At 40.3% G+C, this 15,761-nt stretch overlaps 1 protein-coding gene across 1 annotated transcript in view; it reads left to right on the top strand.

Moving 5' to 3' along the window:
- The window catches only part of grk5l (G protein-coupled receptor kinase 5 like), a 158,258-nt gene that overhangs the window by 98,400 nt on the left and 44,097 nt on the right, over positions 1 to 15,761 (top strand). The gene's annotated exons all lie outside the window — the stretch shown is intronic.

Below are 15,761 nucleotides of genomic sequence, written 5' to 3'. Positions count from 1 at the left end.
TCGCAACAAACAGTTGCCCCAAGGCGCTTCATATTGTAAGGCAATGGTGTGGTGGAAATTACATTTACAAGGCCAATAGTGCCTGTAGTTAAAGAATCACCCATGTACTTTCAAATAGCTCCAAATAAGGTTTTTTCCAAACAGAAAAAAAATATTCCATGAAGATCCAGGCGCTGTATTCGTCTGGATGCTTTGTTGTAGGCTATATCCACTCCCATGTCTGTTTTTATTATATGCTACCTTTTTTTAAAAGCTCATCTTTCTGAGGTTTTATGGATTTCTTCTGTCAAACATAAAGTTTTTTGGTCGACCTTCTCTTAATGCTGTACTTCTGTTATGATTATTCAATGCTGTTTTCATACTTTCAACCCTTATTTTAAGATCTCTTGCCAGAATGAAACCAGAACCAGGTCGGTGTTTTCCGCTTCATGGCGCGCATATACAGACGCTGGTGGCCACCAGCAGAACATAGAATTTGAACTTGTTTGAAGTAAATGAGGTTTTGTTTGGGAAAACACAGACAAGAGACAACCAAAGAAACAAGACAGGGAATTACTTGTTACATCCAGATGGATGAGTCTATTATATGGTGATGAATCATTTATCCCTGATATTTGTGTCTGTGTTTGAGCTGGTGGGTGTCTAGACATATGAATGTTGAGGGTGCTGCACGCAGAATGAATTGTAAAGTGTTTAATTTTCATTTATTTTTAATTAAATATGCAGTCACCCCTAAGGAGAACTAAAACAGAGATGGCAATCTATTCAACGTCTCTCACTTCAAATCGTAGACAAACACTTCACAAATTCTGTTGAAGGAATTTCCATTTGCAGATGACAGTGCACTTGTCACACACTCACCACAGCAAAGAACTTTGGACTCCAGATCAACATCAAGAAGACCAAAGTACTGTTCCAGCCCAGTGAAATCCATCAGTTGGTGCTTGACAGGTCTGTGGATGGCACAGCTTTGAAGAGAGTGATTGAATTTACATACCTCAGTAGCATTATATCCAAAGATGGATGCACTGCTGACAAAAAGTATGACACAAGCCAGCAGTGGCATTGGTAGACTGCAGGCAAGGCTCTGAATCAACCACCACGTCTCAGCAAGAGTCAATTCCTGACTTGCAGAGTAATTGTCCTGTTGGCACTCCTTTATGGTGCGGAGAGGTGGAACCTATACAGGGGTGATTCTTTAACTACGGGCACTATTGGCATTGTAAATGTAATTTCCACCACACCATTGCCTTACAATATAAAGCGCCTTGGGGCAGCTGTTTGTTGTGATTTGGCGCTATATGGGTGATTGTTAGACTACGGGCACTTATTATGTCCTTTGATCATATTGTATGAAATTTCACACTTTTATAGTTATCTTTACAATGAAAGTGTGTTAAGAAATTTGTTCTAGTAGTCTATGATGACTTTTTCACCTTTTTTCAGCATCATTATATGCAAATATTGCCATTTTGTGCTTGTCCCACACCCAGACTTTTGATCATCAATGATAAAAAATGAATGGTAAAGAAATGTTTATTCTAATGTTTTAAAATATCTAGCAGTACCTCAAGAAAAGTCAGCTTGTCTAATGACATGGCAGAACCTCGCAAGTGAGCAAATGAGCGAGTGCAGGTTTTAATGCTGAGGACCCTTATCTTGAAGGTCGTATACACATACACAAAAAGGTAAAAACATACTGATGGCATTAGTTACAGAAGGATTTTTTAAGTTCTGAATGTTTCAGTGGCACTGTTTGGGCCATAATGCAGAAGTGGAAAGAACATCAGCTGTATATTAATAACCAAGTGGCCTCTGTGTGTATGCATGTGTGGGTGATTCTTTAACTACGGGCACTATTGGCCTTGTAAATGTAATTTCCACCACACCATTGCCTTACAATATAAAGCGCCTTAGGGCAACTGTTTGTTGTGATTTGGCGCTATATACATGTGCTCTGATGTCACTCTTTATCTCCATAGAAACTACCCAAACAATCTTTCATACAAACTGTTTAAAGGGACATTACAGTGTTGTGGTGGAAATTACGGCAATAGTGTGGGACAACTACATTTTGTTTAAAAAAATCACAACAGTTGTATGACATTGAATACCCCAATTATGTTTTGATTATTTTACTGATATTTTATTCAGAGATATTTTAAAACATTAGAAAAAATGTTTCTTTACCATTCATTTTTATCATTGAAGATCAAAAGTCTGGGTGTGGGACAAGCACAAAACGGCAATATTTGCATATAATGATGCTGAAAAAAGGTGAAAAAGTCATCATAGACTACTAGAACAAATTTCTTAACACACTTTCATTGTAAAGATAACTATAAAAGTGTGAAATTTCCCATTTTTTCTGTTTCTCATACAATATGATCAAAGGACATAATAAGTGCCCGTAGTCTAAGAATCACCCGTGTATGACTTTGATCACAGGCAAACTAGGGAAATTTGACATTTGCTGGTATGTATTTTGGGTCAAGGATGACCGCCGTGAAAACGAAACATTGATAGGACTAATATTTGGAGAAATTAAGGATATTAGCAAACAACAGTGAACAATGGACATTAATAATTACATTCTGGATATAAATGCCATTCCAGCAGGGGGCGGTAAATCATCTATATATTAAATGTGTATGCGTGTGTGATTTTATTTAGTAAGTTAAATGTAAGTACATAATTGTAAATACATTAAAAATACATGGATGCCACAAGAAAGTGAAAAAACGTATTTCCATTGTGGTCCATTTGAAAATCAAATGACAAAACAGAAGTAATAATAAAATAAATTAATAACAGTAATAGTGTGTATATGATAAGAACCTAAACAATTTATAAATACATTAAGACAGTAAATTAACATTTAAAAAAAATTACATGATTAACAGGAAATAATAGGGTTGAGTTCTTCCTCTAAAAACTGTTGAGGTCTAAGGTTCTAAGAACATTCTGGACTCGCATGCCATTCCAACTCATTATAGATACTTTGCCTAATTTATTACCACCCTTGAAAAATGTCAGCTACCTATTTTATAAAGACTACCCAATCTAGAGCCAGTGGATCCCTGCGGCAACACCCTAGTTTCACCATAAAATGGCCACAACCAGGTGCTCCATGCAATATTTCTGACAGAGGAGTGAAAAGAATTATCATAAGACTTGTCCAAGAGCCGAGGATGCACTTATGGAGAGCAACTAAACAATTGTTTCAACGAAACCAGTAGGTAATCCACTCAACCTCCAGGGCCTGTATGCACACTCAACACTCAAGACTCAATTGCTGAAGAAAAAACATGTTGAAGCTCTTTTAAAGTTTGCTGCACAACATTTAGACAAACTTCTGAAATGGTGGGAGAATATAGTCTGGTCAGATAAGACCAAAATTGAACTCTTTGGATCCTATAATTTACACCATGGAGGTCAAATGACGGTGCATATCAGACCAAAAACACCACACCAACAGTGAAGTTGGAAGGTGGGAACATCATGCTGTGGGCTGTTTTTCAGCAGACGACACTGGTGGACATTTCAGCAAGACAGTGATCCCAAACACACAGCAAAGGAAAAGCTCAATTGGTTTCAAAGAATGAAAATAAAGCTGCTACAATGGCCCAACCAATCACGACTTGAATCCAATCCTATGCAATGAAGTAAGGATCAGAGTTCATAGAAATTTCATGGAACCTTCAAGATTTGAAGGCTGTTGTGTGGAAAAATTTGCCAAAATCATACCTGTGCAATTCCATGCAACTACAACCCCAATTCCAATGAAGTTGGGACGTTGTGTAAAATGTAAATGAAAACAGAATACAATGATTTAAAAATCCCCTTCAACCTATATTCAATTGAATACACCACAAAGACAAGATATTTAATGTTCAAACTGATAGACTTTGTTGTTTTTGTGCAAATATCTGCTCATTTTGAAATGGAAGCCTGCAACATGTTTCAAAAAAATTGGGATGGGGCAACAAAAGACTGGGAAAGTTGAATGCTCAAAGAACACTATTTGGAAACAGGTGAGTGTCATGATTGGCATGATTGGGTATAAAAGGAGCATCCCCAAAAGTCTCAGCCATTCAAAAGCAAAGATGGGGTGAGGATCATCACTTTGTCAACAACTGTGTGTAAAAAAAAAAAAAAAAAGTCCAGCAGTTTAAGAACAATGTTTTTCAACGTTCAATTGCAAGGAATTTAGGGATTCCATCATCTACAGTCCATAATATAATCAGAAGATTCAGAGAATCTGGAGAACTTTCTACACGTAAGCGGCAAGGCCGAAAACCAACATTGAATGCCCGTGACCTTTGATCCCTCAGGCGGCACTGCATTAAAAACCGACATCATTGTGTAAAGGATCTTACCGCCTGGGCTCAGGAACACTTCAGAAAACCATTGTCAGTTAACACAGTTCGTTGCTACATCTACAAGTGCAAGTTAAAACTCTACCATGCAAAGTGAAAGCCGTACAGCAACAACATCCAGAAACGCCGCCGCCTTCTCTGGGTCCGAGCTCATTTGAAATGGACAGATGCAAGTTGGAAAAGTGTGCTGTGGTCTTATGAGTCCACGTTTCAAATTGTTTTTGGAAATCATGGACGTTGTCCTCCGGACAAAAGAGGAAAAAGACCATCCAGATTGTTACCAAGTTCAAAAGCCAGCATCTGTGATGGTGTGGGGGTGTGTTAGCGCCCATGGCATGGACAACTTACACATCTGTGATGGCACCATCAATGCTGAAAGATACATCCAGCTTTCGGAGCAACACATGCTGCCATCCAAGCAACGGCTTTTTCAGGGACGTCCCTGCTTATTTCAGCAAGACAATGCCAAGCTACATTCTGCACGTGTTACAACAGCGTGGTTTTGTAGTAAGAGTGCGGGTACTAGACTGGTCTGCCTGCAGTCCAGACCTGTTGCCCATTGAAAATGTATGGCGCATTATGAAGCACAAAATATGACAACGAAGACCCCGGATTGTTGAACAACTGAAGTCGTACATCAAGCAAGAATGGGAAAGAATTCCACCTACAAAGCTTCAACAATTAGTGTCTTCAGTTCCAAAACTCTTATTGAGTGTTGTTAGAAGGAAAGGTGATGTAACACAGTGGTAAACATACCACTGTCCAAGCTTTTTTGAAACATGTTGCAGGCATCAATTTCAAAATGAGCAAATATTTGCACAAAAACAAAGTTTATCAGTTTGAACATTAAATATCTTGTCTTTGTGGTGTATTCAATTGAATATAGGTTGAAGAGGATTTGCAAATCATTGTATTCTGTTTTTATTTACATTTTACGCAACGTCCCGGCTTCATTGGAATTGGGGTTGCAGTTTCTCCATACAGGAGGCGTCTTGAAGCGGTCATTGCCAACAAAGGCTTTTGTACGATGGATTAAATAAAATTTCCATGTTAATTGTGTTGGTTTCTTTGTATGTGTAGATTATTTGTTACCAACATCTGGTGAAAACCTCTTTTTTTCAAAATTTTACAAAACCATACCATTTGAGTTGGCCCCATTTTACTGAAGTTATGGCCCTTGTTTAACAAATCTAGACTCAGTCAGTTTCATGAGAGGGTGCATGCATTCTGAAATCAACTCAATACATATTTAGGACACATTTAATGAAACTTGGTGTGGGTCCTTGAAATGTTGTCAGAATGTAGCAAGCACTTGTGCCAAAGCAGAATTTGCCAGTGGATATTGTGCTCTCGGAGCACACTTTTCTAATAGTGCTTACATTTATTTTAGTATGAATTTTTGCTTTCATTTCAGTTTCATTAAAAAATTTTAAAATCGCTTGACTTCAGACCAAGATTCTTGTGATTAGTGGTGCAGTCGCTTTCTGCCGCCTCACTTTAGCCATAAACCAACGCTGCGCCTGAGTGGACCTTGTTTTAAGGCTGGCGCACCCCTGGGTGCATAGATGAGGGCAGGTATACTTTCTGTCTATTTAGCGTGGGTGATGGATGAGAAATGACAACAGTCTTGGTTAGAAACTAGCAATAACTGCTTTGCACTAGGTATAAGATAGAGACCCTTAGAGTTGAAATCAACTCTGAATTATTTGAGAATTTAACACTTGACATTTTGCTGTGTATAGCATCTCCTTAAAAGGCATAAATGTGTACATGGGGCATGGTGGATCAGCTGCTTCCACCACACAATACAATTATGAAAGCAATGGAATCGAGGTTCCTCCGTTAGGTATCTGGACTTGCAGGGTGAGAAGTATCCTGCTTCTTTGCAAAGAAAGGAACAGCTGAGATGGTTCAGGCATTTGAGTGAGGATGCCCCCTGGTCATCTCCCTAGGAAGGTCTTCCAGGCACTTTCAGTAGGGGGAGGCCCAGGGGACGACCCAGGACATGGTGAAGGTGGTGTGTTTTCCACTTGGTTTGGGAATGCCTCAGACTTCCCCAGGAAAAGTTACAGGACTTGTCTGAGGATAAGACAAGTGCGGGATGAGCTGCTTGTCCTGCTGCCACCATGACCCGGACCTGGATAAGTGGCAGGAATTGAATGAATGTATGAGTGATGGATCAGTTGTTGGAAGACTGGGACAGGCACCAGGCGCCACCTATCCTACTCACAGGCAGTAAAAAAGCTACTGGGATGACTTCAGCTTGGGATTTATAAGACAGCAAGGAAAGGAACTGACCACCCTACCTCATCACCTTATGCCCCAGGACGTGGTACACTAACTGCTACTTACTTTGAAATATGTAATTGATCTGACATATCGTCCTCATAAATAACGTTCATAGTAACCCTTTCGCAATAACATAAAATCCACTATGTCTGATCTTTTGTGACAATGTTGTATTTAATCAACCTGCTGAGGCTTAAGAAGCCTATCCAACCTAATATCAGAACCTGTGGTGCTGACACGAAATCCTCAGGTGCTTTTAAGGCCGCATGCAACGCACAGTGATGAGATGCAGATAAGATGAAGGCAACGGCAGGAGTGATGGAGAAGCAATGGGACAAATGAAAAATAGATATTAGTGGAGTGGTGAGAAAGAATGAAAACAGGACACAGACAAGGGAGGAACTGCTTTATTTGTGCTTGTCTGAACATTGTTTGGATGTTGAATGCCTGGGTGGAGGTCCTGTGTTTGATACAATCATTTGACATCAGTTTGACCCTTTACAGGAAATGTATGCCATTTGCCACTTTTATGTTCCACGCCATATGGCGCTCAAGTGTTAATTTTTACCGTGGTGTTCTGGTAGGAATTTACCTCCTTTTGCTCAATGTTCTGTGGCCTTATTTTGGTGTGTTTTTATATAAAATGTTAAAATTCTCAGCAGAGAACATTAAAGTTTTGTTGTATAGAACCTGGCGTCATGCAGTAAGTGTTTTCAGACACCAGCTGTGGTTTAAATAAGGAAGTGTTTCTGTTTATGATGACCCTGTTTCACAGTCATGTTGATGAGGAGCAGGTGGTTTTGAGTTAATGATTCTCTTAGGGGATATTTTGACTGGACTTATTAATACATCCAAGTGATATGATGGTCATTCAATCTGTCAGTTGTTGGGTTTTTGTCTTTCATCAAGAAAGTTACTCTACAGCAGTGATTTTCAACCTTTTTTGAGCCGCGGCATCCTTTTTATATTTACAAAATCCTGCGGCACACCACCAACCAAAATATTATAATGCTATTACCTCTGGTTTTGCGCAAAACCCAAATATCATTATTATTATTATTAATAGAAAATCGATACAGAAAACACCACATTTCGAAAATCCTCAAGCATTTTGCGCTCTGATCTCAAGTAGGGCTGTCACGATTAGGAATTTCTGGAGACGATTGTCAAATAATTGCGATTGACGAATATATTGTATATATTTTTTTCATTTTTCCCCTTCTTTATATTCTACTATTGTAGTATAATTACACAACTCTGGAAGAACGTTTGGCTTCTGTGAGTGGAGAAACTGGGAATGGTGCAACATTTTTATTTTTATCTTCATTTTAAATACAGTCCCAACTTTTTCTGATTTGTGGTTGTTTCTGTTGCATTTCTGAAATTGTTTCTCCTCATCAGTCACATTTTGTGCTTAAACACTGCATTAAGCTCAAGATTGAACAAATAAATACCTTTGGAAAATAACAGCTGTTAAAGTTCAGAGTTCTCACCTGCTTTTTGTGATCTGTGCGTTTGAACATTGTTTTTTTTTTGTGGCTCAGTTCATTCATATATTCTCATTTTTTAAATATGTTTTAAAGATATTTGACCATTTACTTCATCTCATGATCTCATAAATTCAGCATACGACGCGCACATGGTGTGAATAGGACAGTAACGGCAGAATCACACCTTTAGAGAAAGTTCAGAGAGAAGTAAAGGCAGCTTCACGTTTCCGTTTTAACGTTCACTTGGGTTAAAATCCTCTCTGCTCCGCGCTCGCTGCGCACTGAACGTGTCGCGCCTGCATTAGGGAATCTCCCTCACCCCCTCCCCTCCCTGACCCACCCCCTCCCTCGCAGTCTGCGTTTGACATCAGATTCTGTCGTTTTATGCTTTGTGGATAAAATAAATAATTCACGGTAATCGCGAATATGAAAAATAATCGCGAATATGAAAAATACCCACGGCACCCCTGACGATCGATCACGGCACCCTAGGGTGCCGCGGCACCCCGGTTGAGAATCAGTGCTCTACAGAACACATATGTTGCACTACCAGTGGGGTAGTTCAAAGCCTTCTATGCACTACATACAGGCTTTGAAAATCCTTTAATGAATTTGTGACAAACAAGTACTTTAATACTTGTTTAAAGTAATTAGACGCCCTTGGATGGCTTATTTGTTAGCAAAAGCAAAGAACAAATGGAATGAGAAATAGAAGAAGAGGAACATTTACATTCAAGCTCAATGGATTTGTTATGGCACGGTGACCACTTTGCAGAATGGTGCCAAATCAGCAGTCAGCCACAAGCAGCAGCTGGATCACAGCCAGACCAGTTTTATTCTTGTTTAATGGAAAATACGGCGCTTAAGTCACCAGTCTGCTGCAGCTCTCAGAGGCCTCTCCAACTAGCCAAAGGAACTTAACCATGCCGCTGCAACAGCAATTTTAGCACCAGGGATCAGGATATGTAATAAAAGTGGTACTCACATCAAGGCTTAAAAGGGTATGTTAAAAAAGAAAATAAACTTGCATGAAGCTCTTCCTCAAAGTGTGACTGTTTTGTAGTGCTAAACATACCAAGGACGACACTTTGTAAAGTGCATACCTTCACTAAGGTCCCTGTCATAAGTCGTTCTGGTTGTAAGCATTTGGATTGTTATCCACATCTGCACCAAATCATACACACTCACTGAAAATAAATAAACACGTCACAACCACCTTTACCATTGTCCATCTCTGAATCAGCTCCAAAATGTTATGAAGTCTGTTTTGGGCTGTTCTCAACCTATTCACCACATGTAACGTAAATTTCATTGCAGCTTTTAAGTTGTCAAAAACACTGGGCCTCAAGCAAGACTCATCCATACCAACAAAATTATTTATATGAAAACTTTTCTCATTATTTTGAGATTTATTTTTATTTATTTATTTATTTTTGTAGGTACAAACAAAATCAGAGTGGTCCACAGTGGGTCATCAAGCAAATCTATTATTTTCAGTAACTGATTGAATAATTACTTTGAAGCAGAGTAAAAATTATATACAGAAAGTATAAAACTAAAAATTATATGAGTAAATATTATATACAGAAAGTATAAATGTAAATATTTTATGAGTAAAAATTATATATAAAAATTGTCATAATTCCACTGACATTATTCTGTTTAACGCCACAATTTGAAATGAAATATAATTCTAAATGTATTCTTGTAGCCTAACAATATCACTAATTTAAGATGATATGATTAGATATTCCTTTATTAATCCCACAGCAGGAAAATACGTATGCAAGAATCAGAAAACTCAGTATTAAGTAAAAGCAAGTCCCTTTAGCTGCTCCCTTGTTTGCACTCGGTGTCGCCACAGTAAGTTCAAGGTGAATCTGCATGTTGAACTGGCAGTTTTTACATTGGATGCCCTTCTTGACGCAACTCCACATTACATAGAAAAATGTGGCAGGGGTGGAGTTTGAACCGGGAACCTTCTGCATTGAAACAAAGTGCACTAACCACTTGGCTGCCACTCCTGCCTGACCTATAATTTCAGTCTGATTGAAAGAAATATAAACATTGGCTATTTGGATACTATTTGAATTGAAACAAGATACTTATTAACTTAACATGTAAAAACACAAGCCTTCGGCTTCTGAAAATTGCTGCTTTTTTCATTTTCTCTGTTTCACATTACTGTATAATTCATATCTTTGTGGTTTGGCATGATATATGGACAAAACCAGTCATTTTTCTTTTAATTTCAAAAATTATATTAAGAAGGTCATTTTGCAGTGTCTGGATATTTGAAAAAGACAAAACAATTAATAAATATGATAATTCCATGTATTATCTATCTACTATTCTCACTCTTGGGGCAGAGTGCAAAAGATTAACCTAACCTGCAAGTATCTGGGGAAAAAAAAGCGTGTATGCGGACAGGGGGAGCACATGAAAATGACTCCCTAAGAGGCCCCAGGCCAGGTTTGCACTCATGACCTTCTTGCTGTGAGAAAACACTACTATGTACTGCACTGCCTAGTAACATCAAAGTACTCCTCAGGCTTTTGGTGTAGATCAGAACAGTAAAATTCCGACTGCAGCTGAGGAGGAGGAGGAGAAAGAGGAGGAGGCAGTGTGCAGGAATAATTGGAAAATGGCTAAACCTTTACTCTGAGGCTCCAACATGACGTAGGGCTTCACATTCCTACCTTATTACTTAAAGATGTCTGCCTGTCTCGCTTTTTTGGCCTCAGTGGTGCATCTTGCACCAGGCTAGTTATTTCCAACCTGTTTTCACTGCACAGAGGGCTTTAAGGAAATGTATAACATTATTCTGTGCATGTTTGGAAAAAATAAAACAAAAGAATATGACTGATGAAAAATGTCTATAAGCTCCCACGATTGTGTGTATTTGCACCATAAGGTGGATGATGATGATGAAGAAGACCTGACGGAGGTGATGATGGGTCTTGACTTGAGATTGAAGGCATGCAGTCAGTTCATGAATTGTGATACAGTACAGTCCTCACACTTCAAATGTATAAACTTTTTTATTGAATTTAGGAAATTTTCTTTTTTTTTTTTTTTTTTTTGTTAAAAATTAACTTTTTATTATGGGTTGATGGGGAAATGCAAATAATTTAAGGAAATTTACATTTAGTAGTCACTGGCTATGAAGTCAACTACAACCCCAATTCCAGTGAAGTTGGGACATTGTGTAAAATGTAAATAAATACAGAATACAATGGTTTTCAAATCCTCTTCAACCTATATTCAATTGAATACACCACAAAGACAAGATATTTAATCTTCAAACTGACAAACTTTATTGGTTTTGTGCACATATTTGCTCATTTTAAAATGGATGCCTGCAACACGTTTCAAAAAAGCTGGGACAGTGGTATGTTTACCACTGTGTTACATCACCTTTCCTTCTAACAACACTCAATAAGAGTTTTGGAACTGAAGACACTATTTGTTGAAGCTCTGCAGGTGGAATTCTTTCTCATTCTTGCTTGATGTGTTGTGTGGGCCGCCAGAAGAGGAGGTACTGCTGGCCCACCACCAGAGCGCGCCCTGTCTGGAGTGCGGGCTCCAGGCACCAGAGGGCGCAGCCGCCTCACAGGAGCAGCCAGGGTGACAGCTGTCACGCATCACCTGCAACAGCTGTTACCAATCATCTGATCGGCAGGAGTATATCAGCAGGACGACGTCTCCACCTCTTTGCCGAGATATCGTTTCTACCTAGAAGGTAACGTATCTCAGCTGACGGATTGTATCCTTTTGGATTTTGTGCGTTGTTCTGGAGATTACTTTTCCAACGAGAGGTGGAGGTAGCTTTCCTACCGTTCGGATTCCTGGGTGCAAACGCGCCCTCCTTTAATTGTTCTTTGTTCCTCACCAGCAGTACCAGGTCCGACACGCGGAGGCAGTGGCCACCTGGGAGTTCGGGACTTGGCGGCTCCAGTATCCCCGGGGTCTGGTGGCGGAGGAAACCTTGTGGTTCCGGTTCTACTTTGGAGAGGCGTCTCCTATCTTCGAGCCTGCCCACACAACACCTTTGTGAATTGATTTTTGTCCATTATTGTAATCTGTTGTATTTGTTGTGCACATTCACAACAGTAAGGTGTTGTTATTTGACCTATTCCATTGTCCGTTCATTTGCGCCCCCTGTTGTGGGTCCGTGTACTTACACTTTCCCAACATGATGGACGACTTGAGTTGTTCAACAGTCGCGCTCTCTGTTGTCGTATTTTGCGCTTCATAATGCGCCACACATTTTCAGTGGGCAACAGGTCTGGACTGCGGGCAGGTCAGTCTAGTACCCGCACGCACTCTTTTACAATGAAGCCACGCTGTTGTAACGTGCAGAATGTGGCTTGGCATTGTCTTGCTGAAATAAGCAGGGACGTCCCTGAAAAAGACGTTGCTTGGATGACAGCATGTGTTGCTCCAAAACCTGGATGAACCTTTCAGCATTGATGGTGCCATCACGGATGTGTAAGTTGCCCAGTGCCATGGGCATTAACACACCCCCATACCATCACAGATGCTGGCTTTTGAACTTTGTGCTGGTAACAATCTGGATGGTCTTTTTCCTGTTTTGTCCGGAGGACACAGTGTCCATGATTTCCAAAAACTATTTGAAACGTGGACTCATCAGACCACAGCACACTTTTCCACTTCGTCTGTCCATTTCAAATGAGCTCAGGCCCAGAGAAGGTGGCGGCGTTTCCGGATGTTGTTGATTTATGGCTTTCGCTTTACATCGTAGTTTTATCTTGCACTTGTAGATGTAGCGACGAACTGTGTTAACTGACAATGGTTTTCGAAAGTGTTCCTGACCCCACATGGTAAGATCCTTTACACAATGATGTCGGTTTTTAATGCAGTGCCACCTGAGGGATTGAAGGTCACGGGCATTCAATGTTGGTTTTCGGCCTTGCCGCTTACGTGCAGAAAGTTCTCCAGATTCTCTGAATCTTCTGATTATATTATGGACTGTAGATAATGGAATCCCTAAATTCCTTGCAATTGAACGTTGAGAAACATTGTTCGTAAACTGCTGGACTATTTTTTACATAGTTGCTCACAAAGTGGTGATCCTCACCCCATCTTTGCTTGTGAATGGCTGAGACTTTTGGGGATGCTCCTTTTATACCCAGTCATGACACTCACCTGTTTACAATTAACCTGTTCACCTGTGGAATGTTCCAGACAGTGTTCTTTGAGCATTCATCAACTTTCCCAGTCTTTTGTTGCCACTGTCCCAGCTTTTTTGAAACATGTTGCAGGCATCTATTTCAAAATGAGCAAATATTTGCACAAAAACAATAAAGTTTTTCAGTTTGAACATTAAATATCTTGCCTTTGTGATGTATTCAATTGACTGTAGGTTGAACAGGATTTGCAAATCATTGTATTCTGTTTTTATTTACATTTCACACAATGTCCCAACTTCATTGGAATTGGGGTTGTAAATAATGTCCACACCTGTAATGAATCTAAGCCAATGCCGACAGTTAGAACAGGTTTCATTCATTCATTCATGCATTTTCGATACCCACTTACTCCAGTTAAGGGTCACGGGGGTGGGGGGTGGGGGGGTACTGAAGCCTAACCCAGCAGTCATAGCACGTGAAGCATGGGACATTCTGGACAGGATGCAAGTCTACCACAGGGCCACATGTAGACAGACAAACACAGTAAAAAGTTTTATTGTCTGAATAAAATATATACGAGGTCTGTTAGAAAAGTATCCGACCTTTTTATTGTTTTCAAAATTGCATCAGCCAACTTCATGCGCATGCGTGAGTTTTTTCACGCCTGTCGGTTGCGTCATTCGCCTGTGAGCAGGCTTTGTGTGAGCAGTGTTCCACCCCTCTCGTCGTTTTTTTATTGCGAATTAATGTCTGAACGATTTGGAGCTTTGCTGCATCAATTTTTTTCCAGAAACTGTGAGAGACCTCCAGGTGGACACCGTTCGGAAAATTAATATGGCTTTCAGGGACGATTTTATGGGGTTACACAGATTAAGGAGTGATCCAGATGGTTTAAAGACCACCCACAACTGCTGAGAGTGCACGAGTGCCGATCAACAGGCTCAAACCCCGCTGAAACAACCAGATCATTTCCAACGTGAAGGCTTCCGCGACGCGCGGAATTCCTCCACTCTTCTTTCCATGACAAAAACTCCTGTAACAGTGGAATGTGCCGTTCATTTCTAAACTGGACGCTTTGTTTTATCCGGGACGTCCTCTGACTAGCACAGGAATTGCGGAAGACGTGGACATCAGCACTTTTTCGGCACATTGAGACAGACGTGTGGAGGAGTTCTGCATGTCGCGTTGGAGCCGCATGGCACAAAGCAACGCCATGATGGAGCCTCACAGGACATGTTGGGGCATGTCCAGCTCATGCTCAATTTCTCGGATAATCACACGACTGAAAAGCAACCGACAGTCGTCTGAAATCCACCTGAAAGCCGTCCTGTGAGACCAACATGGAGGTGGTTTTGTGCCGCATTATGAACGGCTCCATGGCGCGTCCCTCCGCTTTTCTTTCCATGAAAAAAATACTCCTGTAACAGTGGAATGTGCTGAAAAAGTGCCTTCTGCCTTTTCCACGCCTTCTGCCTTTTTGTGAAAGTCAGACGATGTCCCAGATCAACAAAGCCTTCACGTTGGAAACGATCTGGTTGTTTCAGCGGGGTTTGAGCCTGGCGATCGGCACTCGGACCGCGGCGCGCTCTCAGCAGTTGTGGACGGTCTTTAAACCGTCTGGATCACTCCTTAATCTGCGTAATCCCCATAAAATCGTCCCTGAAAGCCATATTAATTTTCCGAACGGTGTCCACCTGGAGGTCTCTCACAGTTTCTGGAAAACAATTGATGCAGCAAAAATCCAAATCGTTCAGACATTTATTCGCAATAATAAAACGACGAGAGGGGTGGACCACTGCTCACACAAAGCCTGCTCACAGGCGAATGACGCAACCGATAGGCGTGAAAAAACTCACGCATGCGCACGAAGGTTCAAGCTTGGCTGATGCAATCACACGTGATTCAAATCCATATGGTTTTTGAAATAAATAAAAAGGTTGGATACTTTTCTAACAGACCTCGTATATATATAAACAAATAAATACAATTACAAACTAACAGCAACAAGGCGTCAGGCTGGAGGAATGGTCAAAAACACAGACTTAGGTCAGGCACATGGTAATCAGTCCAAAATGGCCTCAGTGCATCTGAGGGGGTAAGCAGAAGAGTAATCCAAGTATAAGAGTTTAGTATGCAGAATTCTTAATGGCAACAGTCTTTCAAATAGGCAGCAGAGTTTCTAAAATATAGATGGCTGGGTTATAACTAGTTGTTAACTTATTTAATTTTTTTCATATTTTTCATCTCTCTGCTGAGCCCTAACATGAGCACCTTCATCTCCATTTCGTAAAAGTTGATTTTCTTCACTCTTTTTGCCCTTATTCCAGTGATTAACAGTAACAAATGGGTGTTTTGTTGCTATATATTATTTGAGGGTGTGAGAATGTGTGGGATTTATCGACAGCTGATAGTGATGTGCATACGAATGGTGTCTGTGTTTGATAAATACC

Source organism: Thalassophryne amazonica, chromosome 5 (genome assembly GCF_902500255.1).
Source record: "Thalassophryne amazonica chromosome 5, fThaAma1.1, whole genome shotgun sequence".
NCBI lineage: Eukaryota > Metazoa > Chordata > Actinopteri > Batrachoidiformes > Batrachoididae > Thalassophryne > Thalassophryne amazonica.
This window is presented reverse-complemented; position numbering and strand designations above follow the sequence as displayed.